This window comes from Bombus huntii, chromosome 4, assembly GCF_024542735.1.
Source record: "Bombus huntii isolate Logan2020A chromosome 4, iyBomHunt1.1, whole genome shotgun sequence".
NCBI classification, from domain to species: domain Eukaryota; kingdom Metazoa; phylum Arthropoda; class Insecta; order Hymenoptera; family Apidae; genus Bombus; species Bombus huntii.
Window position 1 is genome coordinate 12,122,064 of NC_066241.1, and position 14,209 is coordinate 12,136,272.

The 14,209-nt window shown below is 36.7% G+C and overlaps 1 protein-coding gene and 1 long non-coding RNA gene across 4 annotated transcripts in view; one reads left to right on the forward strand and one right to left on the reverse strand.

Moving 5' to 3' along the window:
- LOC126864698 (monocarboxylate transporter 10-like) overlaps positions 1-14,209 on the reverse strand; it is a 310,627-nt gene that overhangs the window by 180,488 nt on the left and 115,930 nt on the right. The gene's annotated exons all lie outside the window — the stretch shown is intronic.
- Positions 1,192-8,834, forward strand: LOC126864718 (uncharacterized). Its single transcript, XR_007689316.1, has 3 exons — positions 1,192-1,251; positions 1,338-1,417; positions 8,800-8,834. It is a non-coding gene; the product is annotated as an uncharacterized LOC126864718 (long non-coding RNA).

The window sequence follows — 14,209 nt, forward strand, 5'->3', positions numbered from 1 at the left end:
TTTAATATACACCTCAAGCTGATCGAAGTCTCCGATTTGGTGGATGATGGTCAATGGCTACTCTCTGCGGAAATCATCTGCATCATGTACGTACGCTTCAAACTCGCAATTTGAAACTTCAGATATATATTACATAGGTCAAGATCTGCATCCGATAAAATACCATGTAAGAACTTTAAAATTCTGATTACAGAGGAGTTTTGTTATCGTTGTATGCTACCGTAATAGCGGCCACAATATACGACGTTTTCCTCCATCGAAAGCGTTTAAATAAAGAAAGGGGGAAGCTGACGTTCGAAAGTACCAACGGGATAGGTAAGCCACACATACATTGATACTTGATATTAACTATTACTTAACACGAAACTGCGCTCACGTAACCAATTTTAATTATTTTTATCGCCTCGAGATGGAATGGGAATCACGGAAATGCATATAACGTAAGGTTAACTTTGAATAGAATTGGAGCACATAAAAGAAGAGAAACGCGAAACCGGCAATGAGGAACCGGCACCCCGCGAGTCGGAGCAGCTGAATCGTATCAGCAAACATCTTCTGTGTTTTTCATTTCTCACCAATGTAAAAGAAATATTTAAGCCGGAAAAGGGTGGTAATAATCTGCGAGTATTCTACGGCTTGAAAACATTGACAATGGTATGGATTATTCTGGGGCACGTAGTGTTCTACGCATTTCATGTTACGAGTAAGAAACGAATTTTAACGATGTTTTATTTATACTACTCCGATCCGATTTCTGACCTACCATGTTTTTTATAATTCAATCACTCATGTACACAGGTAACAATTGGCTTGTACTTATACAGGCTGAGAGTTTACACTTTCAAATCGTACGCAACTTCACATTATCGGTGGATGCATTTTTCTTTATGAGTGGTTATCTGTTATCATATTCATTTCTGAAGGAACAACGAAAATATCAGGGAATTCCGCCTATAGCAAAGAGGATGAACGAATTTTTTCAAAAGATTGTCAAACGATATATAAGGTATAGTATAGTATCAATGCATGATTAATTCTATCGATGAGATTTCGATGATAATAAAATAAATGTATTAACTTCGAAGGATTACACCTGCATATTTCGTCGTTATATTAATCGCGATATTGAATTTTACCTGGCAACATCATGTCTCTGCGCTTCTTCCCGTTGAGCATCCAAATGCTAAGTGTTCCAAATATTGGTGGACTAACATACTTTACATCAACAACTTCTATAGATGGGATGAGCTAGTACGTATACTTTCTCAGATAATCTATTGCAAACATCGTTCGCGTTATTACAAAAGAATTGTTACGGAGAGAAGTACTGTTTGCAGTGTCTCACATGGAGTTGGTACCTGCCCAACGATATGCAGTTCTTCGTATTTGGCAGTTTTCTCTTAACTTTATCGATCACGTGAGTTTGTAATTTCGTTCTTTGATCCCTTAGAACCCATTTTTACCTGGGCTCTAAAATCGACTGTTTCAGGCATTACAATATTGCTGTGGGTATAGGTGTTGTTGCACTAGTTTCATCGATAGGATCACTCGTTTACACGGGATACACTCTTAATTACCAGCCTACGTAAGCATACAAAATGTTTAACATTCTTTATAACATAAGGAATTTGTAAATATACGTTACATTAACTTTCGTAGACTAGACGGACAATATAGAACGATGTCAGAGATTTATATACGACCGTGGTGTAGAATACCGCCATATCTCATAGGAATGGCCACATGCCACCTTCTTACAAAATGGAATTACAAATTGCATTTTTCAAAAGTAATGTATACTGTTTGTTCGTTAGACTTATATTTTTCTGCATCTTTCAATAGCGTGATTAAATTTATGTTTCAGAAAAGCTTAATCGTTGGTTGGTCCTTGGCAATTTTATGTAACTGTTCGATTCTCTTCGGACTCGCGAACAGGAACATATCCTTTGGTCTCTCCATTCTTTATTTGGCCCTCAGTAGAACATGCTGGGCACTAGGTATTGCCTGGCTTGTAGTTGCATGCACTACGAATAATGGCGGTAAGTAGATATTTTTCATGTCACTCAGTAATACGTTAATATCATTCTAGTTATCGTAAAGATACTCTTTGAGTAATGCGAATTATTTAACGTTTTGTGAACTACACCCAAATATATTTGTTACGTTTGCAGGTATCGTGAACAAAATCTTATCGCTGGATATTTTCGTCCCTTTCAGTAAATTAACGTATGGTGCTTATCTCCTTAATCCTGTTACTATACTTTTGGCTTACTCTTTAAATTTTTATGTTTTATACATTAATATCGTCACCTTTGTAAGTATAATGAAACTATTTCATTTCGGCAATTTCGACGTAATATTAGTATCACGAAATAACGTTTCTGCTTTTCAGGGCATTTACTCCATTACAATGATTACTTGTAGTTTCAGTGCTTCTATTCTGTTATCCGCAACAACTGAAATGCCGTTTATATCACTTCTGCGATTGAATATTAGTGCACGAAGAAAAACAAATGAAGTTGGTAGCAAAAATTAGTCTCAGTCTTCCAATTATCAAACTTATGACAAGAACTCAGCATTTCATGTGTCGAAATATTGAAAAACATATCTTTATGGCAGTGATCTCTGAACTCTCTCATCTTTATAGACGAGGATATTGTAATTTGGATGACGTAAATAAGGTTATATACAAATAAATATAGATCACTGAAGGAAGAGAAAAAGTATTTGCATAAGAATAAGTACACGGCGACTTTCTCGCAGTAGTTTTTCGTTCCTAACACTGACATTTGCCTTGCATGTTTAAAAAAAAAGAGACTTGGAGCACATGATAAAAAACGCGTAGACAATGTTGCAAGTTCACGTCACAAGACCATAAGGTAAGCACAGAATGATCGAAACCTAATCCATTATTCAGGATTCAAATGCACATAGAATGTTCGAGACACCAAGCTGGAAAGTGATGTAGCAGCAATAATTATTTGTCGCAAAGAGGAAAGGCTGACAAAGATTATTTATTACTATGAATAATTGTCAGAGTTAATTTAAACAGATGGTATATACATTGTGTGCTTGATGTAATATGTCAATTTGAATGTAAGATCAGACTTATCCAAAAAAACATTTGATAACATCTCGGACGAGACATGTTGGCACGGATAAGACAAACTGACTCCTTAATTAAGTATTTTGGAATTCGTGAGGATGGTTGATTTAATGTCACTGGTCATTCTCCTTTCACAAGTGATGAGACCGCTGCTCCGGGCACCTGGGTTGCGCAGCGACTCGAAAAATTGATGTCGAAATGAGGGAAATGTGAGGGAAAGAGAGAAGAGAGAAGAGTCACAAGTTGCTGGTCATCGCAGAAAACTGTTAATTTCTTAAGCGATAAAATACGTGTTCAATGACTTTATAACGTTATTATTGTTAGGAGGGACAGAATTTTATGGGATCAATTATAAAAAGTTGCAAAAGCGTATTTATGTAAATGAATAATAATATAAATATAGAATATAACACAAAGCATACGAAGAAATTCTGCTTCGGTGTATTGAATTTTATCTACAATAAAGAATAAAGGACATTAAGTCACAGACTGAGCAGTACAGTAAGTTAGAAATACCAAATTTCGAAAATGTCAGGGATCAACAGGTATTATACATTACTATTATACAATTATTATACAACCGAAACTCTTCGCAGCTTCTTTCCGTAAGAAGCGATCCTCAATTTCGGTTAGAGACATCAAAGCGTCGTTGTTCCATAATATTTTGTTACCCGGATACTACGCAAAACGCAGAATTTGACCTTTATTTTACATAGTACTGTACAACAAATATTTAAATCCTGTTTTAAATGCTGTGTACTATTTGACGAAACAGGGCGTCATTCGTAGCAGGCGAGCATGTTCTACTTGACGAGACATGGGGACAACCGTCGAAAAGATAATAAATGATATGCGGTGAAAGGAAATGAATGTCACGGATAACTACTTGCAATACAGGAGTTTGAGAACGTCAATTATCCCAACTAATTGAGAGATAAAAAAGTTTCTATAAGCTGTTTTTCAGATAATCGATTCGAGAAGATTCAAAACTACGGGAGATATAGAGAATAACACAATCCGTCATAGATATAACGAAATGATCCCTACTAAAATAAATGATTGTATTCCATCTGTCACGTTTTGTACTATCATTCCAACCCAACGTATCTGCATATCTTCATTCATGTCAATATTGTCTGCAGAAAGAATACATAAAACTAATTTGGCTCGCATTTTCATTTAGATGGTTACATGACATATTCTCAGCGCGATTAAGTGTGGTTGGTGTGGTACGACTTTTCACGTTTTGCACAACAAAGAAATACAATCTTTTAAACTGAATCTTTTATAAAATCGTAAAACTCCTACACCATTATCGCCAGCAATTAATTAATACTAATAAACGACGCAATAAATTTTTCTCGTAACGTCTCTTAAAATATTCAATTACCGTCTGCACCACTGACTGTATCACCTAAATAGTTATGCGTTACAATTTCACTTCGAATTAGCCAACATTACAAGAATAATTGGGCCGAAATAACTTTAAATAATTCTTCCGTCTGAAGAAACAAAACTTTGCGAAAACGACACAGTAACACCCAAAACCATTCCATTGAACATTCGTAGCAGTGTTTTGCATTTCTATGCGCATCGTCGTTTCAATAGCGAAATGCATCATTATGACGAGTTTTCTTTTCAATCTTGTAATTTTCCAATTTAGCGGAGTATAACGGTTCGATTGGACTTAGTATCGGGATTCTGACTCAGAACACTGAGGACAGATTTACTTATAAAATGCTAATTGCGAATTTTTTGCATTCATTGTGAAACCAATCGGCGGACGGATGCCGTGTAAGCAGTTTCGGCAGTCTCGTGTAATCGTTCAAACGGAAACGTCGATCGGAGGATTAGTGTCGCCATTAGAAACGGTTAGTTCAGTATCGTTCGTGCCTCGAATCATCAACTTATCCACCAGACTTTGCGTAAGAACAGTTCACCTTTAGAGAATAGAGACTCACTGAAGCTCATTTTTACGATACCATCTTCTCCACCAAACGTGGAGTAAAGAAGCTGTTCAATTTTTGCGTATTCGAAGAAAGCAGACATTTTTGCCGAGAAAATCGACAAGGAAAACTAGAAAATCATGTTTTTTCCAATTTATATTGTCGATATTGTTATATATACCATCCACATAGTGTATTTCGCCAAAGTTTTCCTCCTTCAAATTGTAAACAAAGCACAACATCCAAGTATCTTTTGACGCAACTCTGGACACAAACGTCTACAGTATCGCGTGCTGTCGTTTCATTTCCTCTTAGAGTCTCAGTTTTTTAAATGAATTAAAAAATGTAAGTAGAGAATGGCCCCATTTAGCTGTCCTCCTCATCTTGGTTCAAATTCACACATAGTTCAAATTTTATAATATTAACGACAATACACATCATTCTACTCTTGCAATGAGGTAACTGCTATTGTAAAAGCACAAAACATCCGTAAAGTTGAAACCCCGCAATTTTTTTTAAAATTGGTGCATTTCGGGAATCGTTACTTCTAGGAAGAAATGCTTAGCAGGTTCGGTATTGTGTCACAAATATCTACTACGATCAAATACTGACCAAGAAAAACCGAAAAAGATAAAAATTTGCTCAACAGAGTATCGGCGTGCTGATAATTAATGATTTCGGTAAGCCACGTGCCGACAACAGTACTGCAATAATTTAATTGGGGTTCTGTAACTGGGCGATAATCAAGAAGATGAAATATTTACAATGATTGTCAGCGTCCTACGTCATAAATTGTGCGTTCCTTGTTGGATACGACTAGTCTTGACGCGATCTTCCTAGAAAATGTTGGTACCCAATAGATGTACTGAACATTTCATTCATATTATAGTAGTCATACTCTTGATCGACCATAGTATCGAAAGAGTGACAACGTACTTCATCGTATAAGAAAGAATAATGGTCATTTGTATGGTTGACCATTTTTTTCAATAGAGAATTTGAATAATCCGGATGCAAATCGTATTCCAGAGCATGCAGTACGGAAAAGTTTCCTCGTGGATATGGTTATCCCTTTTATCATTAACAATGATTTACGTGTCGACCCAAGCGACCGCGCTAGACCCAGTGACCATGAGGCAGGTACTTCCCGCGTACGCGGTTTTGGAAAATGTGGATCTTCTAAATTCCAGCAAATGTCGGATGGAGGTTGATGAATTTCGTAATGCTGTTGACAACCAGATATTTTGGGGTCTAAGAGGTAAACAGAACTTTTAAGGTAGTGTGAATGAATTTCTACTGCCGGCCAATTGCGTACAAAAGGAAGGATAAAACAAATCACATTAAATATATAACACATAATCGTATAACCATAACATACCAACGTACAAACATAAACGGATATAGAATTCGAATAACTATACACCGTGCTTGCGGCTGTGTTTCGTGACATGTCGCATCCCTTGTTTGCATTTAAAACTCATTTACACCGTGAAAAATTAATAACAGTAAAAGCAACTCTTATGCAACCGCCAGAATTCTTCTAGCGACGATTATGTCGCGGTTGTATCATCTGCACAATTTTTAGTCGAGTTGAACCTTGACCCTTACACTTCCTTCGCACATTGCGCAAGAAACTTATTCCTTCGTTTGAAGTGCGGAAAGGTGACGGCCATAGTAGTAGCTGTTCTTCTTAATCTAACGAACAGAATTTTCTGACTTTAAACACGAAACGCCAAGTTCTGCATTCAACTTCCTTACCGCTTAAAATCCTTATTGCCAATAGTATCATCAGATGTTTCCAACGCAGTATCATATATTCTTTAAGCTTTGGACACCAGTGGCGTGCCACCCGGGGGATTTATAAGCGGACACAATTATTGGTTAGGAGATCGTATGGGTTGCACCATTCTCTCTCAAAATCGCACGCTGTTTGTCTCGGAGGGGAAACGAAAGAACAATACGATATATCGCAACCCGAACGAGGAGCATCCACCTTTTGAGTTCCGTTTTTTTATTGGGCGCATGCGGCACAATAGCACTATGCAGTATCACCAAGAAATGCCGGACGAAGTAAGCACGTACATATCTCATTTACATGATTAGCATAATCAATCAGATTTATAATGTGGAGTTTCTCGACTGTGACGAACGTTTTTGTAAGGATTTGATTACGCTTGGACTTTGTTTACCGGCATCCTGCACCAAACGAGATGTAGCCACGATGCTAGATAAAACATTGCATGATAAGACTCTTCTCATCGGCAAACTTTTTGCTATACACTTCAGGCTCATCGAAGTCACTGATTTGGTAAATGATTATCAATGGCTACTCTCTGCGAAGATGATCTCCATCATGTACGTAAATTTCAAGCTCCTAATCGACAGTCCAAATTTCAATTCTCAGTCGACATAAATAGAAGTATCACGATCGGCGTTCGACTAAATATCGAGTAGAAACCTTAAAACTGTGATTACAGAGGAGTTTTACTATTGTTGTGTACTACCGTGACAGCGGCCACAGTATACGATATTTTCGCCCGTCGAAACCGTGTAAACAGCGAAATGGAAATCATTGTGCATCAAGATGGAAGTACGGAAGGTAAGCGATACATATGATAATACCTGGTATTCCGGATGTTAATGATTCTGATCGCCACGAGTTTATTTCACGGGAATCTGTGTAACGTATGGTTAACTTTGAATAGAATTGGAGAACGGAACACAAGGGGAACGCAAAACCGATCACAATGGATCGATACCTTCAGAGTCGAGGGAACAAAATCGCATGAACCAATATTTGCTCTGTTTTTCGTTGCTCAGAAATGTACGGCAAATATTTAAAGTAAAAGAGGATGTAGAGAATTTGCGTATATTCCACGGTATAAAAGTGTTGGGAATGCTATGGATTATACTGGCACATCTGATCATGTACGGATTGAATACTATGGGTAAAAAATGAATTTCAATTGCGTTTTAATTTGAATAGCCCATTCCGATTTCTGATATATGATAGCTCAACTTTTTTAACGACACCAATCATGTGTGCAGCTAACAAATCGCATTTGTACCTAATGATCGATGAAGTGCCCGCGCGAATGATATTCAATACGACATTCTTGGTGGACACGTTTTTCTTTATGAGTGGTTTTCTGACGTCATATATTTTTCTCAAGAAACATCAAAAAATGGAGAGAGTACCGTCTATAATAGAAAGAGTGAATATGTTCCTTCAAATAATTATGAAGCGATATATTAGGTATAGATGATTTTAATATGTCTTTGTGTTTTAATTTATGCGCGATGCAAATACGGTGCTAATCAAATAAATACATTAATTTTGTAGGCTTACACCTGCATATTTCGTCGTTATACTGATAGCGATATTAAATTTCACCTGGCATGATCATGTCTCAGCACTTCTCCCCTTTGAGCATCCAAGTGCTAAGTGTTCCAAATATTGGTGGACAAATATACTTTACATAAACAACTTCTACCATTGGGATGACCTAGTACGTATACTTCCTATGGAAATTCATTGTAAACATCGTTCGCGTTACTACGAAAGAATCGTTTCGGAGAGAAATACTGTTTGCAGTGTCTCACATGGAGTTGGTACTTGCCCAATGATATGCAGTTCTTCGTATTTGGTGCTTTTCTCCTAATATTATCGATCACGTGAGTTTGAAATTTGGTTTTGTAGTCATTCATTGGCCAGTTTTATCCGGACACTAAAATAGACTGTTTCAGGCATTACAATATTGCCATTGGCTTAGGCGTTTTTAGCTTAGTTTCATCGATAGAGTCAGTCGCTTACGTGGGGTACACTTTTAATTACGAGCCTACGTTAGTATACAAAATGTTTAACACTCTTTGTAACATAGGGAATTTGTAAATGCACTTATATTATCTTTCCTAGGTTGGATGAGCAATATAAGACACTGACATACGTTTATATACGACCGTGGTGTAGAATATCTCCTTATCTCATAGGAATGGCTACATGTCACCTTCTTAACAAATACAACTACGAATTACGATTATCAAAAGTAACATATTCTGTTTCTATCAGTTTTATCGTTACACCTACATTTCTGTGCATCTATCAATAACGTGATTAATCCAATCTTTTAGAAATTCTTAGTCCTTGGTTGGACTTTGGCAATTCTATGTAATTGCTCGATTCTATTTACACCTGTGAACCATAACACGCCCTTAAACTTAGTCGTTCTTTATTTGGCCCTCAGTAGAACGGGCTGGGCACTGGGTATAGCCTGGCTGGTAGTTGTATGCACTACGAACCATGCTGGTAATTCGATATTTTTCATGTCACTCAGTAATGCGTTAATGGCATTCTTCTTATTGTAAATTACACCCAAATATATTTGATACGTTTGCAGGTATCGTGAAGAAAATCTTATCGCTAGATATTTTTGTTGTTTTGAGTAAATTGACGTATGGTGTTTATCTTCTAAATCCTATTCTTATTCTTTCGGCTTTTTCTTCAACTTATTATCCTTTCTATGCTGATAACGTCACCATTGTAAGTATAATGAAACTATTTCATTCGGAAAATTTCGATGTAATATTACTATTGTATTATGAAATAACAATTCTGTTTTCCAGGGTACCCTGTTCGTTACAATGGCTGTTTGTAGTTTTAGTGCTTCTATTCTCTTATGCGCAACAATCGAAATGCCGTTTATGCGATTGTATAATAGTGCACGAAGAAAAGCGAAGCGACATAATTCTTCCTGAATTCTTCGCGTTCGTTGTAGATGTATTTATGATGGTGATTATTATAACAAACGTATAACAATCTACGGAAAATGTTACAAATACCTGTTAAATATAAAGATTTTTTAAATATACAAAAGTATAAGTGAAACGAAAATCGTGATTAGACAGTGTGCGTTAAATTCAAACGCATTGAGAACCTGTCGACTTATTCGACACACGCAGTCGATGAACTACAAGGATAACGGGTATTTATTCGCGTCGCTGTAATGTTCGTGAGTAGGATCGTTTCTTTAAAATGCGTTTTTAGAGTTACACATCATTTTCGTCGCCATGCATGAAATTTATAGGTAATGCTAAGCTATTTCTTCTTTACGTAAGCACTTATATAAGCACTGAAAAACCTTTCATGATTTTGTAATATGGATGTAATATTATCATGGCAAAAACTGTAAGTTGTAAACATTTATCTTAAAAAAAATCAATAAAATCGACAATGACTGAGTACGAAGACTGCTACGATGAGAAATTAGAAGTTCGAGATACGTACGTTAGTTAGATGAAGTATCCAAATAAGTGAAAATATGCCAAGAACAAGATGGATATCAGGAACTTTAGTCATTTTCATCAAAGTTGTGAAAACAGAGATGAATTTTGTTTTCTCAATTTGAAAATTCGTAAATTTGGGCTTATGAAAATTTTCAATTTTCATAACTCAAAATTATGATATTTTGAGAATTGACAAACTAGGAAATTCGGAAACTGAATATTGGAAAATTTGGGATATCGAAATTTATAAAATCGGTAAATTTATCGCTGTTAACGCCGCTGCGTCATTCATGTAACCGACTATTTATATCTATTTGCTATGCCTGGATCCATAAAACAAATCGAAAATTGATATTACCCATCATGCTATTAACCTTTCAAGCTGCAACGTCATGTGGTGACGAAGTTCTTTGGAACAAACATAAAGAACACGTGCATGAAATTTTGTACGTCCTTCGGTTTATAAGCGACACTTTCTCTTCTTCGCCGCATTCGCACGCGCAGACACACTTTTTGGAAAAGTTCAAAAAGTGATTTGATATTTTAAAACTATTCCATAAATCTGGAACGAACCATCTGCTTAATATATTTAAATGCGTATGGGCCCACGTAGTCTTTGTCAACAGAAGGAGAGCAGTTGTATCGATCCTTAAAAACATACCAAGCACTACATAATTTGACCTAAGGTAGACTACGACTCAACAATCTATAGCCCTGCCAAACCACCTACATTAAAGGAAATAAAACAAGAGTTATTACAGGGGTACATCGTGCATGCAAAGTCAATAGTATCCTCCTTGAAACCAAACATATGGTACGTACTATATCGACGAAGATAGTTTCCAAGTATAAAATACGCTCTGAAAGCCCCTTCTACATCACACATCAAAATATGTTATTATATGTATATTAACAGATATAAGGAAGTATGCCATAGGAGCGAGCAGACAAAGCAAGGCCAGACGGAACAACGTTTTCTTAGATATATGCTCCGAATGAATTGCTATCGCGTGATGGTTACACACGTTGTATGAAAAACAGAAATCCGTTATGCTAATAATTATACAATCAACATTCCATTTGTAAAACATCATTCTTCTAAATTCGAGTTGACATCGGAGATACTTTGGGCACTAAGAGGTAAATAGAACTTTCAAGATACCTGGACAAACTTCGCTCGACGAAGTTACTGAAAGCAGATTACGATTGTGAAAAGAAAAAGGAGGCAAATCAATCGAAATACGCACAATCTATCGCGATTCAACAAATTAAACAGTCAGTTAAACTCAAGAAACATGAAAATAATTCTAGTGCAACCGCGGCAGTTTTCCTGGAGGCAATTACGTCGCGTTACGTCGCGATTGTGTCACATGCATAATTTTTCATCGAATCAACCGCCGAAACAGAAGCATGGGCTCCATAAAAATGATGACCTTTGTCGCCCAAGTGTATCCCTTTTGCAGATCAGCTGCTACCATTACAGAATCATGTGTTTTTCAAGGGTTGGACACTAGCGGCGAGCCACCCAGGGGATTTGTCAACGAGCACCATTATTTTATAGGAGATCGTCTGACTTGCTCCAAGATCTCTAAAAATTGCATGCAATTTCTGTGACAGAAAGTACGAAAGAACAATTCGATATACAGGAACTCGAACGAGGAACATCCGCCTTTTGAGTTTCTACCTTTTATTGGACGCATGCGGCACAATAGCGCTCTGCAATATCGCATAAAATCAAAAAACGAAGTAGGTACATGGATATTTCAGTGTTTACATCTCGAATCCATATATCCAACTATTCGAGTCGCAATGCTACTTGTAATCAATATGTAATCATCATTATGATCTGTACAGCAAATTTACCTCATTAAAACAACCCATGACATTTATGTACGACCTTTCACGATTGCAACGAACTATCAGAGGTTCGCGACATTGCGCTTTTTTTCAGGATTTGATGACGCTTGAAGTTTGCTTATTTGCATTGTATATCAAACGCGATGCCGTCACTATGATGGATAGTGTATTCAATAATAAACCTCTTTTCGTCGGAAATCTTTTTCACGGACTTGAGGCTGATCGAAGTCTCTGATTGGACGGACGATCAACAATGGCTCCTCCTTACGAAATTCTAAGCTCGTTATTGAAAATTCGAATTCTTGTCACCCATTGACATACACGCTATATATCGCGATCTGCGTCCAATGAAAAATCGACTAGAAACTTAAAAATTTTGGTTACAGAGGAGTTTCATTACTTTCATGTGCTGCCATCATAGCAGCCACGTTTCGATTAGTTAAATTATTATTCGGAAGTAGCCGTGTTTACAATACGCTTGGGTATTGAGAACACGATAGACATGGAGAATTAAAAACGTTGTCTCTATTGCTAAAAGGAACTTTCCCACGGAAGCTGACGTCATAAAATTGCTTAGGAAGATTCCTACGTTTTGGTCGTTTCGAAAGGAACAATCGTTACTTTCTTTTGGACATTGAACAGGCGAAATTTTGATTGGATAAATCGTGGAAGGTGTACTGTGTGTATTTTATAAAAATGTGCACTTCGGTGTGCCATCTTAACATCTTGATCGACAAGATGCAAGGGTGCAAAACAAAGGAAAAAAGATGAAAAATCGAGTAGAGATCGAGTCGACAAGATTTCAATCAAGCTCTGTGGATGTTCGTCGAAAATGCAAAAGACGACGAGGAATTTGAACGATCCTAAAAGCATTCTTAGCAATTAGAAAACAGCGCGGTCTTGTCGATCAAATAAAACGCACCCACAGTTCATTTTTTCATGTCGTTTGAGGAACCAGCTCGATGAATACGAATCTAAGAAACAAGCGTTCGTTACGGGTAAAGGCTCTTGCGCCGAAGGAGTACGTCGACGAAGGAAAAGATTTTTATTTGTTACGCGTGAATTACGTGGCGGTAAAAGTCGATGGAATAACAAACCGGTGAAGACTTTACCCAGCCACGCATATGAAAGTGGAATGTTGATTGGCCGCAACCAGCGAACATAAAATCTAGCGAAGAAGCGTTAAACGCGAGGCCGCGACCAAGAATAGAAGTTTTTAAACGAAAATAGATCGCGAAAGAGCTTGACCTATTTTCGATCGGCAAAATGACATAAGCTGGAAACGAGAGTAGGTCTGTATCTTACAATTCCTTACGTATCCCCTTCACTGTCAGTGATAGAATCACACAGAAAAAGGAAGTGAATTAAATGTAGAATTATCATTATACATTGTGCTACTGCTGACTTAAATTCGCGAAATGTTTAATTCCGATTTTGCTTATCATTAATGTACATTCATATTTAACGGTTTTGAACATACTGTCGCCTGTAATTTTATAGTTCAGATAATGTTCTATAGAGTTGGTCAAAAAATGCACGTTAATCATTAATTTATCGAATTTACTATAATTATAATCTTTTTTTCCTTTTTTGTTTTTTTGTTTGAATACAACGCCATATATGTGAAAACGATATATGAGCAGGAAAAATAATCTGCAGCTTCTTGACCGCGGTCCAAAAGAATCTCATGGATTGATGGTTTTTATAATGCATGATGCATTCAATGAGCATTTCAGAGCGATATATTAAAATTGACTCGCATTTTAATGGCAGCAGTGAGCAATAATTTTATGGAAATTGCAAGATGAAGGCCAGCTCACGCTTTCGCGTCAAAACTCTTAATTATAAGCATATTAAAAATTATATCGAACGATATTAATTGGCTGGATGTCCTAAAAAACTTGCTTCAAAATTAAAATATAAGGTAAAAAGTAACGAACGTCAAAGACAAGGGTTTTAAAAAACTAATACCGGATTACATCATTGGATCGGTAGAAATAACATGACAAACTTATTA